The following is a 22,899-nucleotide window of genomic DNA, read 5'->3' on the forward strand; positions in this document are numbered from 1 at the left end:
ATTGTCCTCATATATTTTTGTGCAGGATACTGTCCACAAATTAACTCATGTTAGTAATGTTGGAACAAACTAAAAACACAATCCCCATCCCTCTCTGCTGAAAATAGATAATTTGCTTTTAATTCTAAAGACAGGGATTAATTGCTAACTAGGAATTCTTGTCTTTGAAATAACGGGAATATCGACAAAGAATTTAACCATCTTGAGCTGCCAAAGGGTTCACTCAAGACTGTCAAAGTCAAGTCAAATATAGACTAGTGGAATTTGACATTGAACTCCATTCCTGTAGCATTGACACTTCCAATGTTTTTGGGAAAGCAACAAAGTACTTAATCTTGGCTGGGGAAGTCCAACTTTAGTTTTGTGTTCAATCTGTTCAGTCTGTTGTGTTAAGTTTGTGTACAAGTCAGATATATTGTACATTCTTGTCAAGAAACCCRGATTAAATTATTAGATTCAGATGACTTCACTGCAGTATTTGGAATTTCCTTTTGCTGTTGCCAGAGTACTAAAAATTTGTTTATTTTATGGCTGTTTGAGTAAATAGGAGTCATAAATCTGTAGGGAAGTATTAGTATTTCTATTCTATTGCTGTTTAGTTCTTAGATGCCACCCGTCAGGCTGACATATATATCTAGTGGAGTTTATGAACTGCATATTCAGTCTATCTCAACTATAGCGAAGTTTTTATGGAGTACACTTAATATTTACAAAAAAAAGGCAAGAAAGATGTTGGTATATTTTTCTCTCCCTTTTTTGTATTAATGCTTGGAAGGAGTTAATTCTTTCAGGCATAAGAAGTTTTAGAAAGGTACGACTTCCTTATTTTCCTGCAAGTAATAAAAAACAAACCTGGCCTATGTTCTCGAATATGACTTGGAGTAAGGTTCCTTGCTTGATTTTCAACTATAGTCTTACATCACCGTAYACTGTACTTTTATCTATTGGTGAGAAATACGTGGACTCCGTAATCTCCCCTCATCAACCATCTTCTRTAACGACATATAGCTGTGGATACTTATCAAAGACTTTTTGCAAATTTCCACATATATGAGCCTCTGTAATCTGTAATCTGTAAACTGGACAGAAACTGCAATCTGGACAGAAAAGAAAGTCATTTCTTTTCCAAAGAGAGGATATCTCAGGTAACAGGAATAAAAATGTTCATGTGAAATGTGAAATTCAGAAATTGTTCCTTATGGACTTCTCTATTCACTARATCGTTTTCTCTTCTGCAAAGTCTTAGAAATATACAAATTATTCCTTAAAGTAAAAAGTGCATATGAAGAACAGATTCAGCCTAGTATCATTTCTTATGGCAGAACAACTAGAATATCCTAACACTAAGATTAAATCTTCATCTAGCTTTCACTCCTTAAAAAAACATAATTTCAATTAACATAGAAATAAACTATGAGCAAAATCTTACATATCTCACTTGTTCAGGAAGTGGGTATAAAGAGATCGGAAACAAATTTTCTTTTTTTTTTTCCTTCTATTCACATGGAAATCTTTTTGTTTCTGTTTGTGACTGTAACTGGGTACTACCACTATACTTCTTTGCTTCAAGGACATATTGCTGGCTCATGGTCAAATTATTGTCACAGGATTATTCCTGCCCAAATGCCTCCATATTTTCCTTTGTTGAACTTCACGGCATTCCTCTCTACCAATCTCTCCAGACTGTCAAGATCCCTATGAATGGCAGTGCAACTATATGGTCTATCAGCCACTTCCAACAGTTTTGTATAATTTGCAAGCTTTCTGAGAATGCATTCAGTGCTGTGATGATCTATGCCATTAATGGAGATGTTAAACAGTATTGGACCCAGTATCAACCCCAGGGTGACTAGAGTCTTAAGGGACTCTTAAGGGATTTTGAGCCACTGATCCTGATTCTTTCAGCCTAGCAGTTCAGCCAGATTTCAGTCCAGCGTCATTCCACTTATCTAATCTCTACTTTATCAGCTTGTCTATGGTGTTATTATGGCAGACAATCTTAAAATTCATGCTAAAGTCAAAGTAAACATCAGCTCTCCCCCCCTCACCAATCCAGTCATCTCATCTTAGAAAGCTATTGAGTTGGTTATGCACGATTTTCTCTTCATAAATCAATGCTCATTATTCCAGATCACCCTCCTGTTCTTCATGTGTCTAGAAATAGTATCCAGGATTACGTCATCACTTTCCCAAGGATCAGGGTGAGGCTGACTGTCTTGTAGTTGCCCTGATCCTCTTTCTTGCCCTTTTTAAAGATAGGAGCAACATTTGCATTTTCCTCTGTAACTTCTCCCAATCACCATGACCTTTCAAAAATGATGAAGGATGACTTCTCATCCAGCTCCCTCAACACTTGTAGGTGCATCCTGTCAAGACCCTAACCTGATCCTACACCACAAAGTGTAAGTTGTCATTATTCCAGGTATCCCCTTTGGTCTCTAAGGCCTGGAATTGCTGAAGCTCTTACCAATAAAGACAAAGGCAAAKAATGCTTTCAGAGAGATTTCCAACCATGCGTTCAAGCACAATTTAGAAGTTCCATCAAAGTCATCTTACAAGTTTGTAGTAAAAATATTATTCAAACAGTGTCAAAAGCCAGTGTAAGGCCAAGATACAGAAAACTCATTGCTTCTTCCTACATCAATTCTTATCTTATTAGAAGCAAATATGGTAAACACAATACTATTTTAAACTGATTTACCAGAGACAAAACAGTGCTGGAAGTTATGTAGTCACATTTGTGTTCCACAGCCTCAAAACTCAGCTGTTCTGAGTTGAGGTTGAGTCCACATGATGGCCATAGTCAAGATAGTTCCTTCTTTTAGGAGTTCTTGATACAGCAAAATCTGTTTTCTGCTGAAGTGACTTCAGATTTCTGCCATGATTTTTGATGGATCATTTTGTCACTTCCTTGTATTTGAAATGTGAAATTTCCCTTCTGTCCCTTTGGGTAAGAATTAGATGGGATATAGAAGACATTTGCTCAAGTTTGTGTGAGGCAGTCTTTACTAGTTTCCTTAGTCTTTATATAGGGCAACATTTCTTGTTCCCATCTACCTTTTAACATGCTAAAAATATATTCCTGAAAACCTAGGATTTTATCACAGGTAGAAATGCAAAGTGTTATGAGTTCCTAACACTGAAAAGAACATCGATCTGGATCTCATGAAGTCAGCAGACTGAATTTAAAATTAATGAGATTTGAAACAGTAAATGATAATTTCTGTTCTTATATATGAAGCTGAACATTGGATGGTCTTCTCTTGCATATAGGAGAGATCAGTTTGTATTTTTTTAAAAATTGAAAGCTGGATTATTTTTGCAATCTATTGATTTCAACATCCAGAGCTTTAAGATGTATCCTCTCCATCACGAAACTATTCATATGACAGGATGAATTTCATATTTTCAGGGTAAATCTTTTTGTAGTCAGAGAAGTTTCCTAGCTGAGGAAATAGTTTTTTATTTAAAAAAAAAAAAAAAAAAAAATCCTTGAGCTGTAATCCTTCTACCACTAGATTTACCAGCACAGAGGATTTCTTGCACAATTTTGTGAGCAATTCCTGGAACAGATATTTTGCAAATGCTTTAACTTGTCTACACAGTGATTTCTTAATGCATATTTCCCCCACACATTTATATAAGATTAGTATTCTCTTTTAGCTAAAGAAAGATTATCACTGTCGTAAAGTCTTTGATTCCTTCTTTTCAACTGTAGTTCCTTCTGCAGTAAATAATACTTTACCGAATACTGAATAAAGTGCCATCATTTTTTGTAAGAAGATGATACAGTAGTAAACTGAACCACAGTGATTTTCCAGATTTAAAATACCCATTACCTCTATCTGCTGTAGTCTAAGAAATATCTATAGTCAGAAGAGATTTTATCTAAAAATTGTAAGTGATGAAATTCTGGAATCTACTGCCAAATCTTTATCAGAGCTAAAAAAAAGAAGATGCAAACTCTTTACAAATTCTTTTAGTGTCTAAATTTTCTGAAGTCTCAGAGCTTTGTTCTCTAACACATCTTTGCTACAATGCTTCTACTTCAGTTCACTTGAAGAATGTCTTTAAAAAAAATACCTGAATYTCAAGCGAGCAGCACAGGTCTGCTAGCTTCAGGTTATCTACTATTTCCCAAACAACTCTTTCAGCATTTGAATACTTAGCATCTATGACAGACTATCAGTGGAGCAGTGTGTAGTTCAAAGTAATTTAATGACTGCTGTTTTTTTTGCAGATTTTGTCTTATTTTCCCAAAATAAAAGCAATAAAAAAAAATCCAGGTAGAACACTAAAGCCAGCTTTAAACATGTACTTCTAAATGTTGCTATACTAAATCCATGTCCCAGTTCTAAAACCATTTTTCTTTTTTGCTGTGTTGAAATTACCAAGCTTTTCACTGTTCATATCTAAACTTCATTAGAGAGCCTCAGTAGAAAGAGTTCCATGAATTTTCTCTTGAGGACATTGGCACATAATCACTGTAAAAATCACTTTAACTAGCTCTTTTATAGTATAGGTGCTGATTTAGCTGATGGCAAAAGACTGAAACTTTTCAGGAAAAAAAAAAAAGCTTACTGAAATGAGTGGTTTAAAATTGCTTTTCAATTTGACTGTACTAGGAGCTTTACTATTGTGGAAAGACTCCATAGGAGCTGCATTTCACATGTTGAAAATCTGCTTTGGACACAGCTTAATATTCAAAAGTACCAGCAACTATCGCAGTTTGTAACATTTGCACTGAATATGAAAAGACTCTGAAAAGACTCTGTAGGCTGTGAAGAGGCATACTTCATTAATTTCATTTACGCACTTTGTACATTGCATGCTAAAAAGAGAGTAATTTGCAGAATTCAAGTAGTATCAAGACAGTGGATTGTCTGAACATTAATATATGTCATAACTCTCGAACAGCTCTTCAAGGATACAAGCAGGCTTAATTCAAAACCCAGTGGTGGTAGGGAGAAGGATGTTGAAGTCATTCAGGATAAAAATGACTAGAATTTGAACAAAAAAAAATAAAGAAATTCAAGCACTGAAATCATACAAGGGAGTGAGAGAAGATGGCAGTCAATTCAGTAGAAATTTTTATGTATTTAGAAATATTTATTATTTTTATGCTTTTAAAAGAAAACATAATATTTTTGATATTTTAACACCAAAAGGTAATGTTCTTTAAATAAATGAGAATGGGAAACTGTCTTAAGTATATTTATATGTATATATATATATATATATATACACATATATATATGCATAAATAAATAAACAAGCAAGGTCTGGAGGTCGGGATAAGGCTGAGGCAATCCGGAGCTGGTACTGCTGAGTATTCTCAGGACAACGACTGACAGCCCTAGTCTGGGCTGAGCTAAAGCTGAGGCTGAGGAAGACCTGAAGTTGCCTGGGACAGGGAGAGCTGGGGTGACCTCAGGGCTCTGATAATTTTTACAGAACATCAATGTCACTGTTAAGTCAATTTGGCCAAAAGAATTTTGTTTAAGATGATGTTCTCTCCTAAGGGACTACTATTACAATCTTTTCTTCAGTCTACAAGTACTTTTAGTCCAGGAAATACAGAGAATTCGAAGTACAGAGAATTGTAAATACACTCAATAATTCTTTGATCTCAAGAGAAAATATTTGGCTTATTTCATCCATTTTATCCAATCCTGATAAAAAAAAAAAAGCAAAATATCTGTTGGAAATAGGAAAAAAAAAAAAAAAGAAAAAAAAAGTACTTGCATGCCTTCTATTTATATATCCCATTCCCCATTCTGAATATTGTAGATACATTTAAAAATAAACACACAACAAATGTACATGTTAAGTTTTGTAATGATATTTATTAAACAAATTGCTACAGAAAATAAACACTGAATTCATGATTATGGTTAAAGTGCATYCCAGCTACTTAATTTTGACAGAAACAGTTCCACATGCAGAACCACAGAATGGCTGAGGTTAGAAGGGACCTCTTGAGATCATCTAGTCCAACCTTCCTGCTCCAGCAGGGACACCCAGAGCACGTGGCACAGGGCWGCATCCAGGCAGGATTTGAAGATCTCCAGGGAAGGAGACTCCACAACCTCCCCGGACAGCCTGTTCCAACCCTCTGTACGTACATTGGTCATTTCAGATTATTTTCACCACTCAGTGAAAAGCCTGCCATGAAGGTCTTTTTTTCTTAAATTGCACCACATTAGGATAAGGCCTGGATTTGCTTCCTGTTAGTCCCTTAATTATTTTGAAAGAGAGAGATGGTAAGAGAGATGGAAAGAGAGAGATATGTAACTTACCACTCACCACTCTGCCTCGTTATAACTTGTCAATTCAAAACAGAGCACCAGGCAAAAGAGTGCTTAGAAATACTTAGCTGTTGTACTATTTAATTTTGCCTATCACTCGATTCTTTATTTATAGTTGAAATATTTTGCAAAATTAAAACATAAACATTTCTTTCCCTGCATAAGAATTCTTCAAGAGTTGAGAGAGGCAAAGCATCCTCTGAGAATAGCTATTATGTGTTTACAAATTACTTCCTAGTATGGAATTGACCTGCTCAAATTCAGATGAGAACAGGAATGCAAGAAACCATGGTGGTAAACCAAGTAGCATGGAATCCTTGCAAGTGTAACAGAGAGTGTTTGTAGACACATAGATCATGGGAAAAAGATTACTATAGTTTTCATCCTTTCTATTTAGTTCGTATAGAAATATTTTAGTTATATTCATGACAGGACCATAGAAAATAGAGAGGGGTAGCAAAGAGCAGAAAACAGTATAAATTTCCTAGTTCACTAAAACTGTTTATTTTCTTTTACACGGTGTTATACGCATATTGTAGAAATATTGCACTAACAAAGCTTTAACATTCACTAGGGTGTGAGAAAAATATTTAAAAGCTATTTACTGTAAAACTATTCTTTAATTATCTGTTATCCCCATGATGACATGTTCTTCAGAACAAGCTTAGTTACTTCAAACACAGGCCTATAYAGACATATACTTTGTCTTAATATATCAGAGCACTTAAGCATGCTATGCTGAGAAAATTAAAAATACAGTGTGCCTAACCTACTGACTTTTTAAAGAGAGTGCTCTGAAGAGGATTGAATTTTTCCCTAGAGATCAGCAGGCATCTGTATTTGCATGCAGTGCTAATCAACAAGTGGTAGGCTAGTAAAGAGCAAAAAGTATTAGCAGATGTGGATTTTGCTTTAAAATGATGTACTTTGTAAACCTATATAAAACAGATTACACTGGTAATTATGCTTCTAAGGATATCTAGGACTATTTTGATTTTGCACTACTGTTTTTTTAAGATACCTCATCTTCTGAAGGTATGGAACTAGAAAGAAACACTAGACACGTTTAAAAATGTAAGCTACATATGAGTGATATGAATCTAGACATTAATTTATCTTCTTTCAAGCTTTTAAAAACTCATTGTATTATATTGTGTGGTATACAGAACTAAAATGCTTTATTTATTTATTTATTTATTTATTTATTTATTTTGGAAGAGTAAAATATTACTTGAATGTTTTTTCCCTGGGGTGTGGAATTTTTATTTTATAATCTTTGATTTAGACCCTTGACCCGAATGATATTTGCTTGAGCAAAAGAATTTGGGATTTAATTTATCTGCTTTTGTTTGGAAATAAAGATATGTATTTTCTAGAAGCATATGTACTACAGTTTAAAAAATTATTCTGAATTGTGGTTCTGCACATATATATACAAATAGGTAAATATATGGATATAAATAGGTAAATATATAAATACTAATATATAAAATACTTTTTTGATAGTTGATTATAATAAATGAAAACCAGATATGTTTTTTTCTACACTGTGAAATTAATAGCACTTTGCTTGTTTGGTTTTGAGATACTATGATGACACTCAGACACACTATGATAACATCTTGGAAAAAAAATGCAAGAATGCTATTTCTTTCAATAGCCCAAATGCTTCATAATTTGACATGCAAAGATTGAAATGGATCTAAGTTTGTAATTCTTTTTTTCTTGGTCTGTAATTCATTAAGTTTCTTCCTCATAATTAGGAATCTATTTTCTTTCAGCTCTCAAAAACTTCTCTCCATTTGGATCCATATTCTGTCTAATTCTTGCTGTCCTATTCTGTCAGTTATAGGATATAATCTTTCCAGTTCCTATCACTTGTAAACTTCCTTATCATTTGGCCTTCTCTCCTTGCAGATAAAAAAGTAACTTATTTGTTTTTGTTTGTGTATGTATGTCATATCATAACTCAATATCATATCATAATCATATGMATATGATTACTTTTTCCATTTTAAACTTTAAAAAGCAATGTGATTACAATACATATAAATATACACTTTAAGTGTATATTTATAGGTTGATCTGGGAACAGCTTCTATGTCCTAAGTGATATTATCTCTAGCTGTAGCTACAGCAACATCAGTTCTGTAGGACAAAGACATATACCAGCTTGTCACTTGTCTTACTTCTGGTATCCCTTGAGAGTATTTTGGATCATATTGACATTTATTTCAGGTACTCTCTCTGATTGTCTTTAACAGGGTCATATATAACTGAGTTAGTCAAGCATCTCACTCCTCTTTCAATTGCATTGTCTTCTAGATAAAGTTATTTGCTTGGTTAAATGCTTCACCCCTTCCTTTTTTAATGCTCTGTCTGCTTAGCCCTCTTGAATCATGCTGCATTTCTATAAATTTCTGATAAAACTAAGCTATTTTCTGTTCTCCTATATTTCTCCCTAATTATACTCTTGTACTAAACAAATTGGAAATGTACAAATAATGGATGGAAAGTAGCTACATAAACCCCCTGTGCTGAAAGATATAGTACTGCTAGAGTTTTTATTCTTACATGGTAATTGGATTCAAACATTCAAAATAAATGTTAGACATTAAAGGGATGTTATTTAACAGAGTGAATAATTACAATTTCAGTTTCTTGCTGTACAGACACATGAGAACTGATAGTATTTCTCATACATTTTACTTTTTTTCTGTATTGCTCTGTGGGAATTGTTCCATGAAAATAAATGAACAAGTGAGTGAAATATAAAACGGTATGATAAGGCTCAAAGCTTGTTCAACAAACATGGAGTGAAAAGGATACCTATTGCTTTCACTCAGCAAATATCAAAGATTTACACTGTACCTTCCTTTGAAAACTTGGTTGTTCTTTTAAAAAGCTCCATTAACCTTTGCAGTACTACTGTGAAGTAATTTCATTATGCACTGTTGATACTTGGCAAAGCACRTAATATTTTTGCATAGGTACAGACCACACTTGTATCAGCTTTATACACCTGTTATTTACCAATATTCTTCCAAACTAGGACCAGAAAATTCCCAGGTTCCTAATTTCATTATTTCTGATTATAAGTGTAACTCTGACAGAGGCAATCTCAGTATGCTGGGAAAGTGTAAAGAGTGCACTGGAATGCATAGAACACATCTCGTTCTGCTAAGGAAGCTATTGACCTATCAGGCCTCTCCAGTAAGTTCATGGATTTCAAACTTTTAGCTTGTCTGGAACTGCTCGACACTACAGTTGCCCAAACAACACCTCTTCTGAGATCTACGCAAGACTATGCAATGGCCTCTTGACTTTGCACCCACACCTTGAATGAGACATGTTTCCTATGGATCTCAACTCCACAAGTTATCAAAGAAGAATTACTATTGAAATAATCAGTATCAAGGTGAAATTAAGCATAAAAATTTTTAATATGGTGTATCCAAGAAAAAAAATGAGTTTCCAAGGGAACTATAAACCAAGGGAACTATAGACCAAGGGTCTATAAACCATCGGAACCAATATGAAAAGAGTTATATTGCTCTGAAGGAAAAGCTTGCTTCAGGCCTGGTAAATCTGCTCCATGATAAGTTCAAATTCGTATTCTTTCTAGCATATTCCAGAATTTTATATTTTTCTGAACATGACAGCAGTGCATGGCTATTTCAATGAACAACCTAAAAGTCTTCAGAAGTCGAAAACAGGATGTAAATGAGGAATGAAAGGAAAGAATCAATATCTGAAACTGAAGTTATGTAGATGTTCTAAATGTTACCCTTTGCATTAGGTAAGAAGCAGATAACTTGAATCCTCCCCAGAAGTCCAGCTTGAGTGTTCTGGAACAAATTTATTTTTGTTAAATTATTTATGAAATAAGAACTATTTTATACCAAGAAAAATGAGTAGAAATAATTCTTCTAACTATACACTCCTTTATTTCTATATAAACTCAACCTAAACTTTTATAGCTTGCAGCAATGCTAGCATATCAGAATCCTCTCATTCCAAAAACGGAAAATATTCTACATCCCACTGCTGACATACAAATGATTTCAGATGTTGCTTAAAAACTCATAACCTCCAACAGAGCAGCTGAGTATTTGCAGCAAATCTATTTACTAGATGAATTTTAGGACTATATGTTTGTTTCCATCTTTGATCAACTGTTAGTCTTTGAATACTTAATGGATATTTACAATACATTCAGACTGAGAAAGTGCTGTAGAGAGCTCATATTACATTTTTATTTCTCCAATATTTTGTTTTAGTGAACAGAAAGTATGCAAAGGTCATTATTATATCAAGCTGTCAACTCATACTTTGAATGCAAGAAGTGCAACGATCTGATGAAAAAAAACTTAGTAGATGATATACTCATCTTCTGAGTATATAAGGCTATATATTCTACTGTGGCAGCRCAGTAAATGTATTACAGCTTGCAAACTGAATCTGAAAATTATTTTAATAGTTACCTATTTAATTTCCTATATATACTAACATATTTTAAAAGCACAGCTTGTGCAGACATGATTTCATTAAGAGTTTTAGAAATAGCAATACAGAACTAATTTTAATTGTGATCCAAATAAGTTGGCAGAAATGGTGACTAGGAATTTTGGCATATAGTGACAAGAATTTCATTGAATATTGATAAATTTTAAACCAGCCAAAAGTACGGCTTTTATTCTTCTTTTCTATTAACTTTAAAAGAGAATACAAAAGTCACTTTAACACCTTCTAAGAACTGGACTTGAATCTAGTATACAAAATAAGGACGTACATTCCCAGTTATACATGGACAGAAAGAATTAAGAAGAGATAAATATATAAAAAAAAAAAAAAAAGCTTTTTTTTTTTTTGTATTTCTTTTGTGAAGTTGTCCTCCTAGGCCTTCTTATGCAAAATTCGGAGGAGAGGATATAAAGAGGATAGTGGCAAACTGTTCTTGGTGGTGGACACCAAGGAGGGCCTTGGGGGCTAGACTAGGTGATCTCCCAAACTGGAGCAGACTGCACTAGGCCCCAAACCAGTGGGGCTGAGCTAGATGATCTCTAGAGGACCCTTCCAACCTCAACCATTCTGTGCTTCTGCGATTCTTTGCAAGTGTTGGAGTATTACCACTAATCTAATGCAATAGGATAGTATTAGGGATAACTAGCCTCAGAAAAGTCATAGAGGAGATGCATTATGATAAACGATGACTTGTAAAAGGGCAGTTTATTCATGTCTCCAATGCCTGTGGAAAGTTTTCATCCATTTTTGGCTGACTTATGTGGAAAGTAATTATGAAATGAAAGCAGTTACAAAAGTGTTGAAATTTCATAGAGGCATAAAAGAAGAGTTCTATCTTTTCCTTCAGAATTATTTTCTTTCAGAATTAGAATAGCATTATTTGAATAATCAAGAATATGCATAAAATCAAAATAAACAGAATAAGAGTAAGCAAAAGTGAATCTTTTTCAAAGTCTCAAATTACAGTGTTTCAGTTAATGCTAAGTAGTATTTTTTTCTTTGAGAGAAGACTTATTGACTCACATTTTGAGAATTTTAACTTCTGACAGCCTATCATGAAATCTTTCTTTGCAATGACACCATATTTTGTAAAAGTATTTTCCTGAAATGAGTTGTAACTATCTGCACAGTGCTGAGTTTCCACATGTTCATAAGACTTAGAGTAGAAACCCTTCACATTGAGAAAGCTAATAAAACACCCCTTTCTAATTATTTTGGATGCTTAAAAAGCAATTGCCTGCCCCTTTCTTGCCTATTTGGTCACATTAATAAATTTAGTGCTATATAAATACTAATAAAACAAATAGCTTTAACCTCATCTTCACTTGGATTAGCATATATTTGTTCTGGTGCAAAAATATTAGTGTGTGTTCATTTTATTGCTATTTTGAAAGTCTCCTTCATAATTGTTTTTTTTTTTTTTTCATTTTCACACCTATTTTGCCTCAGCTTGCTTATAACCTAGCCTAGGAGAGCAATAGTGGATAGCATATACGTCCCTCAACATGCAAGGAATATTATATATCCTTTTTACGGATTTGTTAGTTTTTAATTATTTACATAGGACACTAAGCAGATGCTGTAGACTGTAAAGAAGCAATTCGCTGCTGAATTATCAAGACATTGGAAATATCTTTTCCAATATGACAAAAAAATGAAGATTGTACAGGCATGTTCTTGAGAGTCACAATAATTAAAGGTATTTGGGGGCTTGAAAGGGAATTGTCATATCCTTTTTGAGGCAGTGACAGCTGTTACCTACAAATGAGTAAATACACATTATTTGTATGTTTCCATGTTAGTTGCAGAACAGAATTTATGCTGGTTGATTTGGAATATATAAGTGCATCAACTCTGAACAGACAACCATGATTTTTTCCAGTTTTGAATATATCTGTCAGTATGCAGTATCCTGCATATATTACAAACACATCAGAGAAGGCTGTATTTTAAATCACAAGCTCCAATACATGCATATACAGAGAATGACAGATTTTTTGGGTGCAGCAGATAGCCTGCTAGATTAAGGACTAAAATCTAAGAGGCATATGCAGTTCATTATTTGCAGAACAGTTGAGAAATGATCACCATCAGTGAAAGCAAAAACAATAGTGCCTTGAAGCTAAGTTAGAAAGATAGCGATGCTGTTAATAATTAATTTTTTTTCTGTTGTGTCTGGCATCCTGCCTATGATAGCAAAAAATCCAATAGGATATTGCTATATGCCCCAGCTTGTACAAATCCAACAAGGGTGCACTATGGCTGATATGTTATTGCCCAAGAGTACAAAATTAAATCAAGAAGTGCTGTCAGAAACACCCTCCCTCATCTCAAAGAAGGCAATCAAATGTGGGAGATGGGAGAGTGTTGAAAGTCCCGGACTAAAGTTGGAAATATCTATCTATTGCAGCAAGCCTCCAACAGCTGTTAAATCATTCCAGATAGCAGCATAACTATGCCTCCCCCTTGAACTTTCATTCTTTGTTTTGTTTTGTTTGTTTTGTTTTTGTTTTGACTTTGTTTTTAATTTTATTTTAGCTCAAGCTCTTTTCAAAGTTTTCAAATGAARGGTCAGGCTGTAAGATAGTCCTGCTAAAACAATCTTATAGCCAAAAGCAGATAATTTTTGTCTGTTTACAGAGCTTGGATTCTTTGATCTTTTTCTATAAATGTTTTTATTAAGTGTTGCTGCAATGGAATTACTGTATGGTGTKCGTGGCATGGCTCCACTCTCTTTGATGTTAGGGTCCTCGTGGACTATAATGTATTTAGACCCACAATATGCATTCTAGGTATATATTTTTACCCAGATTTCTCAGAGGCACACTAGAGAAGATATCACAGAAATAATCTGTGACAGCATAAATGTTTATCTTGGGTCTGTAAAACATGTATCCTTGACCCGGGAGCATCTCCTCTCTTGGTACATACACCTTTCAAGTTTATATCTATTTCAAGTTTATTTCACACATTCAGTTTAGTGGAGGAATAATACTTAACATCTTGGTCTCAGGTAAGTAGGGAATTTTAGCTTAAATTTTGCCCCTAAACTGAAAAATATCAGAAATATCTAAATAGCTGATGTCAGAAATGCCAACTGTTCTCCAGTCTCTTGGAGGCAGAGGGCCTTGTATTTAGGTTTTATTGCGTCCTCCMCAATGATATAAACATTTTGTATTTTATAGACTTGGAATTTACTGAATCATTCTGCACAGTAGACCTTTGAAGCCTTGAAACTGATTTTTAGAAAAGGTCTGAGGGTTAGTTTCCTTGTTTACTTTTATATGTTTTATCCTTAACATTTATTATGCTATAAAAATTTAAAATGAGCTTCAGAAAAAACATCTAGATCAAGATATGAGTACCTAAGCATTTGTGAATGAAGTGTGTTGCTCTAGATCATTGCAGTGACTGAACACATCTGTTTTGATTTCAGATTGATTCTGAATCTCTGTCTTCTAATAACATCATAGTTCAAATTTAACGAATTATTTCAGAGTCTTGCCATTAGCCAAAATTCTCCTTCCCAAACATTGTTCCAACACTTACAGAATTATTTTTGATTTACCTCTTTAAATTTTACTACTCCATAGTATCATCTTTCTTTGTCTTTTAATGCCCTTTTGTAAAATATAGGGTATTAATTCCTACATATTAATCAGTTTTCTTATATTCATATCAACAGTGATTCCTACTTCATTCTTGGAAAACAAATTACACACTGCATCATTTAATTTCAATTTTCTCAAAATTTACTCATTTCCTGACAAGCTCCTTGACAATATTACATGTATATTTTAAAACCGAGGTCTTATACTTGTAGAATGATTTTGTTTAGTCAAACTTTGAAATCAATTAATACATAAGAAAAAATAGCATAAATAAGTGAGAGGTGATACCTTGTGATGTTTTTGCCATATGGAATTTTTACCATATATGATAGTTTCAGATGCAATTAAACTGCAAGTTCTGTATAGATTAGTTCCAGGTCAGAGATTTTTCATATCTCTAGCATGGAACATGCATTATGTGTATTCTATTTAAACTCATAAAAATATCCTGATATCAGTTGTTTGCTTGGGTTTTTTGTTTTGTTTTGTTTTGTTTTGTTTTTTTACTATATTGCTTGGATAAGACATGATATTCTTAAAAAGGGCATGCAAATCTACAGCCATTTATAAAGAAAACCTACATAATGTTCTAGCACTCCATATGGGTAGAAGGGGTAATCAGTCATGCTCCATACAATACTATTAGAGAGAGAATATCTCGTATGTAGAAAGCAATGTTTTTGCTATAATTCTTAGCAAATTCACAGTTATTTAGGATACATTTTTACTCTTCTTGAGTAAGATACTTAAAACTGACTTTCTGATAATTTTTGAAACACAAATTTTGCATGGAAAAGAAAATCTCTTGTCACATTTCTCACATCTTTTCACATCTCTTGTCACATTTCATCTTGTTGCCTTTACTGTATCACACAGACTGGAATGTACACTGAACATTCAAAAGGTTGCCAGATATATCACAGAGAATAAACGAAAATATTGTGCCCATTCAGGTAGGTGCAAACTCATATTGCAACATGCTATGCTCTAGTTGTCTTTAGTAGTTATTGTTAAATGAAGGAAGTCAGTCCACTGAGCTGCAGCTTTCCTCCAAGTTGAATGAGCACAAGTGTAGTGTATAAACTAGTAATGCATATTCTGACTATGAATAAGGAAAGCTAAATATTTATCATATATTTTTAGTTCAGGACCAGATACCAAAAAGACAATATTCATCTTCAATGGCAATGAAAATTCAGGATCCTTACTATCTCTCAGTAGTGCTCAGAAACTTGCAGGATTGTTCCCTTGTGGAGACAGTGAAAGGCCAGCTAATAACACTCCTGCCCTATTAACAGTACTCTTGTTGATACTGAAGTGAAAACTATTGGAATGCAAGAGTTCATGCGTGAGGTGAGTCAGATTAAATTAAAATAATAATAGATAAAGAATACTTCCCTTTTTTTCTTGGGGAAATAAACTGAAAACTGATCAGTTATTTCACTCTTGATTTCCAGAAGACTAAACAAGTGACATTTTCCTGAGTATTGTTACTGTTTTGTCTGCTTAGCTTTCCAGGTTCAGGGTTCTTATCAGTAAATAAAATACCATATGGTAAGTTCATTTTTTAAATTATAAGAATATTTATAAGAATATTTAGTGATGTGTTTAGAAATGAGGGTAAGGATTCTTCTACCCTATGCCACTTGCTCTAGATGTCCCTTCTTGAGCAGGAAGGATGGACTAGATGATCTCTAGAGGTCCCTTCCAACCTTAACCATTCTGTGATTCTGTGATTTATTTTTTTTTTTTTTTAAGATGAAGAATTTGCTTTGGTTTATCAAGTTGTTTAGCCCTTGCTACATAAGCTAACTTCTAGCATGAAATAATAAACTTACTGCATCAGTATATTTAAAGGTAAATCTAGAATACCTGTAAGGGTAGACTTAGTTGATATTTACAGTCAAATATGTGTTCACTGTTTGTTTGTTTGTTTTTGTTTGTTTATTTAATTTATCCCTTTTCCATCATAGAGAAAGCTTCTCTCTTTTCATTATTAAAAAAAAACTCCACAAACATATTTGCTAGTCATATGAAAGCTTTAAACTTCTTTGAAATACTCACATCTACAAGTTTTATTTCATGGCGGTTGCCAAACATTTCTTTTTAAAATGAGAATATGATAATTGGCTGGCATTTCTGAACTTCAGCCTCATTGACATATGTGAGATATTACAAGAAAGCATCTGCAGTGATGTAAATTGGTCAGTATTTTGCAATCTGCATGGTGTTGTCAGATGTGCAAGCAAGAGTCCTGAGAAAATATTGCTCAAATTTGCAATACATTGTTGGTTTTTTTTTATGACTGGTATCTTGCTTATCTTGCTTTGGAATGTTTCTCCATCTGAAGGAATTTTGCATGCAATATACAATTAGGAAATGTACTGCAATGTACTATCTGCCAGAACTATATCTGGCTCACTCTTAGGCAGCATCCTTTTATTTGTTTATTCTGTTTCCCCTTGCCTGCGCTTTGCATGTTATCACAGTTATCTGTTATCTTTATTATTATTAAATATYATGTTATTTGTTATTTATTTGTAATATTTTTATTTATATTTAATATGTTTTATTATTAAATGTTTAAATGTTATCTTTTTTCTTATTTGTTGGTTTATTTTTAATTTCTATGTTGACTTCTCATTTCATCATCAATCTAAATCACAGTTATTGAGGAGGAAGAAAAACACTGTCCATCCACAATAACCAGAGTAAGAAGAATCTTACTCTCATATGCATGTTAGAGACTTTGTCTCTCTGACCCTTTTCTTTTTCCAAAAAACAGAGCATTAGACCAAAAGAAACATCTGGCATCTGTTTCTGTAGCACCAAGTTATGGAACCTTAAGATTCTCCCTCTCTGTGCTTTCTGTAGCTCTCATTTTGTGTTGGATGTGTCAATTATATTAAAATTTTTCAATTATAGTCCAATTGATAATCACAAAAGCAAACTTAACACCTATTCAACACCTCAAGGACTCAACACCTATTCATGCCAGCTTGCAAAATAGTCTTTGATGGTCCCAAATTTAGAAAACTTGACACAGCAATTCAGCTTCACAGCTTCTTTTCTTGGCAAACTTTTGCGGAAGGTACCAGACACATTTTCTGGTCAACTCTGGGTCAGTGGGGGTAGGTAGCATCAACTGGGAGAAGCCCTTGAGCAGCTTGAAGATTATATTTTTGCTCTTGGTTTATAATATCTCTTTTGTCAATGTTATTTTATGGAAGCTAATTGTTTAATTAATATGTATATCTTATCAAATTCACAGTCTGTTGTTTGTGGATACCAAATATGACCTATTAGCACAACAAATGGCAGGCATCAAGAGTTTGGAGTAACCCACTTCCCTGCCTAATTACTAGCATTAAAATCCTAGCATTAATTAYATTCCTAGTCAACCTCACCTTCTGCACCTCTCAATAGTTTTGCAAAGAATTCAGCTGTGCGATATCCAAGATATAGTTTCCACAAACAGTGTAAAAAAGTGGAAATCCTTTGTACTTCATGTATTTACTGTGAAGGTAGAAGTCCAAGTTTCTTGCTATAATATTGGCAGCTGATAACTTCAACCACTGCACTCTTCATCTAGTGGAAAATTGTTTCTCTAGTCCTTTAATTATTATTAAGACAAAAATTATTTATGAAAATATGAGCAAGTTTGACAGTCTACACTGAAAAAAAAAAAAGAGTGAATTGGCAGGGTAGGGAGGAAGAAATTGAAAATGATTAAAGCAAACTGAAAATAAAACAGAAGACTGTTTAGAAGTGTATTTTAAAGAGACCGTTAAATGGTATATACAGAGTTAAGAAGAGAAGATTCAGTTTGCCTGTGGAGTAATATCTAAATTAAATCTAACATTTTGGCAAAAAGTCTTCCTAAAATAAACACCTAATCTACCTTTCTAATCAAGGAAGTGACTTGCTGCACAGGTGTCTTTGAAAGTTTCTGGAGGAAATACAGTCCTATCTACAGGTATTTGACGTCAAGGGTAGCCCTGTGAGTGTACTCATCGTATATACAGAAGCTTTTAAAAAGAGAGAGAACCTTTCCTGTCAGTGTAATACTCAAGGGATTTGCATATGCTCAGGCTTCTGTAAAAATGCCAGACAAATTATTTATTTCTAGTTAACCAGCTAGAATTTGCATGATCTTAGAACTAAATGGCAGTGCACTCATTTACTTTAGGAAGAAAAAAAATAGGAAAGAAATACAACATAAAGGGTATTGTTTAGCAGTTCTAGTAAAGTGTATGCAAAGCCTGAAATAGGAGAGAAAACTGCTGTTTGAAGCAGATCTTAGGTTTTACATATTTAGTTAAGGACCATTTTACCGCTATTGAATCAGTCTGTCTTGCTGAACAAACAGGACCAATTCTTTCCAGCATTGCAACACACTTTCTTTGTTCCTCACATTTTCTCCTATACTTTTCACATAGGTTGTAAGCCATAACAATGGACATTTTGCTATGGTCTGACATGAAAAGTCAGAGTTGTCAGAAGACTATAAAGCATATGGCCAAGAAAATTATCAGTTCTCCAGTTCACAGAGGTAACACAGGCAAAAGTTGCCTTTTGTTTGCTGGCAGAATGCAATTTGTCACTTTCTTATGTGGAGCCATTTTATTACAGTTATTAAGAAACATTGCATGAAATCCCAAAGTTGTAAAGAAGATGAAATGAGATGGTGCTACACAAGCCATATGTACTTCTAGAGGCATTCCAAGTTCCAAATATCAATCTTTTAAGTTGTGAAAGCCTTTTATATGTGCACATGGTTCAAAGAAGAGATACTGGCAACAGTAAAAAGGAGGTAATTTAGTAGTACGTCTCAGCTCATGCAAACCAATGAAATGATTTTATGTCCTTACTTTTGTATTATATACTAAAATTCTCATCAGAATCTAGACAAACATTTGGCTGCCTGCTTTGGATTCACTGTCAATAGTAGACACGGTACAATCTCTAAWAATTTAGCTCCACAAAGTGAAAAGAACAGTCAATGTTGTGAGGACCAAAACAAATCAATGCAAATATATCTCCATCACTTGGCTTCTGTTTCTGCTGAATCAGAAAGGATTGCAGTGCTAGGAAATAAAATGATTTCAGAGGTCTGCTGGTTTTGATTCCAGATCAAAATCTGGAGATGCATGCTTCTCCTCCAAACCTTTTTCCTTCATTCTTGATATACAATATCTGGGGCAGAGGAACAACAGTCTGATCATATGTCTCCTCCTTGGAAAACATTTGCAAGGGATCTTGAATACAGTATTTTTTTTCTTCAGATTCTGCAACAGAAATGCTCCCGTGCTTCCCATCCCTTGGGTAAGGTAAATCAAATCAATAAAAAAACTTTTTCAGAAATGATTTGCATGTTGTGTGCATATGCAGTTGAGTTTTACAACAGTCATTTTTTGTCTTTCCAAGCAACTGCTAGTCACAGTACTGTAAAGGAGAGAGTAATACTGTAYAGGGTGAAATTCTATTTCCAGTGAGTAAGCAGAAGCTTTTGCCTCTTCTTAAAGTGGATAATAATTTCACCTATATGTTTTACATGTTGTTTATATAAGTTTTGTATTTTGATTGAAGACGGTAGCACAGAAATATAGGTGTTTTATTCATCCCTGAATCCAAATAAAGAACAAATTAAAATTCCATTTTAAAAACACCATTTTGCCTTGTTTTTGTGTGACATAATAAGAATTAGGAAGTACTCAAGGGAAAGTTCACTTTTATTTTCTATTTAAAAGATCTTTGTAAGTTATTACCACAATCTCCTGAATTTTGAGGGGCACTATAGAACTATATAAGAACTAGAAGCCTGATCTTGCCTAGACTCAAAGCACATTCTCATACTTTTGTGTATTTATGCTTTTTATTACTGTTTTTCTATAAATTTCCCTAACATCATACTGCTCTATGTTACCTTAATCCCAACAATTTTTAATCCAGTAAATTCTCATTCTTCTCTGGTCTTATCTTACTTATGCGTTTTCCAGTAGCAGAATCAGTGCTACAATTCCTCCCATAATTCCTTATCTGACGTGCTAAAGATAATGCATTATTTATGACAATTCTTGTCTTCCATTGGTTTTCTTAAGCCTTAGATCCACACAGAGCTTATTTTAAGTCTTTATGCCAATATATATGTGACATGTATGATACAGTTTTGCTTTTCTTCAAATAAAAATGGCTAGGTTTGGGGGTTATGTTTGTTTTAGCACATTGAAACATATCGTATTACAGCAAGAACTGAACTTGAAATGCAGCAGTGCAATATTAGAACTAGCCAAATAACAAAGACCTGTAGCATTTGTAGCAAAGACTTTGGTAGATTGTTTTCTACATTGGATACTTGACTTGTGTATACACATTTAATACCTTAGTTTATTCAGTCCAATCTTTGGCATGCAAACACCATGTTTGTTTGGTGCAAACACCAATCTGTTGCCTGATTGAATGTATCATATTTTAAGGTCTAATAATGATTGCTTAAATTGTTGATGCTTTGGATGATTTCTAAATTTTTCAAATTCATATAAAGAATGTATTTTTATTCATAACTGCTTGAGAATTTTATGCCCTATTACTATTCTCATGCCTTGCTCAGTGTAAATACTTGTCTAAATAAGCTCATGCTGCTAGAAAACAAGACAAGACTTGAAACAGAAAATATTTTGGTATGTCTTACTCTCCTTTGAAAATTCCCCTCAGCTTCTGTGAGAACTCAGTTACTGTTGTTCAGTTGGATGTATGTGCCATGACATAGATGATACAAATGTATAGAACACCTGTTTCATGAATAGTGTCTTGTGCTTGACAGGACACAGTGTCACGAGCACAGTCCTTCAAATAGCTTGAGAGTAAAAATAAAACGCTGCAAGGAATGAAAACTGTCATTACTTCCTTAATCTTCTGCTGCTTCGGCCATATGGATTTTTCTTCGAGCTGTGAGATTGGATAAATAGGCCTAGCAAGAAAATTCTTTCACTTCTCCTTTCTTCCATTCTTTCCTCCTCCTCTCCCTTTCTTTTTAATTTCTTAAATTCTCTAGACTCTTCAGCCTAGAATGAAAATAATTATTTGTAATGAAGAGCTCTCCATTTCCTACACTACCCAGTGGGATCTTCAAGCTCCATGCACAATTAGATTTATTGGTGGTTCTGTCATTCATGTATTGGCACTACATRCCTAATTTTAATTTGCTTATAGTGTATGAGTTTGATTGGTAAAGTTCATTCAGAGAGAAGATTTATAGTATGACCTTGACAATGAGTTTTTTGAGGTATTTTAGGGATCGTGATTCGGCCCTGAATGGAATTTCATTTGCTGTTTCATCTTGGGTCTTATCTAACCTGACTGCTTGCCTATAATAATTACTCTGAACTCTAAGTGGATACTTTGCGGTACATTTTTCATCTTTTGCAAAAGTTTTTTTAACACATGCATAAGCACTTTTAAATGGACAAAAATCTACAAAGTCAAGAGAAAGAATTCTAATCTAAGCATCTAACTGCTAGAATACCTGGATATTACTAAATCTGGATAAATATTCTGGATATACTAAAGAGTTAGAGCTCTTAGACTTCACCAAGAGTCCCAATTTATGACAGAAACTGCCCACACTGTCAAAAAGATATTCCTTTGAGAAGGAAATTTTGAATTTAAGAATAAAAAACTATGAAAATTAAGTGGAAAAATCTTAGTTATCATACACTTTTAATTTCCAAATTCAGTTGCTGAATGATTGCAATGGAATACTCACAAACACTTCAGAACTTAAAAAAGAAAGCTTATCTTCATTTTTAGAGCAAAATGGAAAAAGGAGTATTTTTTTTATCTATTTATGGATGTTCCACAAAGAGAAAATGAGGTTGAATTCATAGAATAAGTTATTCACTTCTAATTATACACTGCTCTAACATCAATGGAAAAATGAACCACAAATGTACTGCAATGACTTAGCAATGTGAATGGGAAGCGTAGCTGTTCCCTCGTGCACATGAACACAAGATGCTAAATTGTATGAAAATGGCCCCAGGATATAGTTTCAGATTCTGTATTTGTTTCTATGTGAATAGCACTGCTGCACTGAAAAGCAAAAGAAAAACAAATAGCTCAGAATTTTTCTACTGGTAAAGAATATATCAGGTAAAATCCAATATCCCCATGGATCAAGAGTTCAGGTTAAATTACAAACAATCAGTTGGCCAGTTGCTTTCTCTTTTACTCTGTCATCCTGGATATTTGTTGTCTTGGCAGAAAAGGTTTATTCTCCACATCACTTCTCTTTTTGCTTTGATCCTTCAAGTGGACCTAATCCCGTGTTTGTAATATCATAATCCCCCGCTATGTAAATTAATGTGGTGTCACACATATTCAGCATTGTGTAGTTTCAGTGCCAGAAGGGACATTGAGCCTTGAAATGAGCAAGATATTCTCCTTTTTTTTTTTTT

Source organism: Nothoprocta perdicaria, unplaced genomic scaffold, assembly GCF_003342845.1.
Source record: "Nothoprocta perdicaria isolate Ctin4 unplaced genomic scaffold, notPer1 scaffold_221, whole genome shotgun sequence".
NCBI lineage: Eukaryota > Metazoa > Chordata > Aves > Tinamiformes > Tinamidae > Nothoprocta > Nothoprocta perdicaria.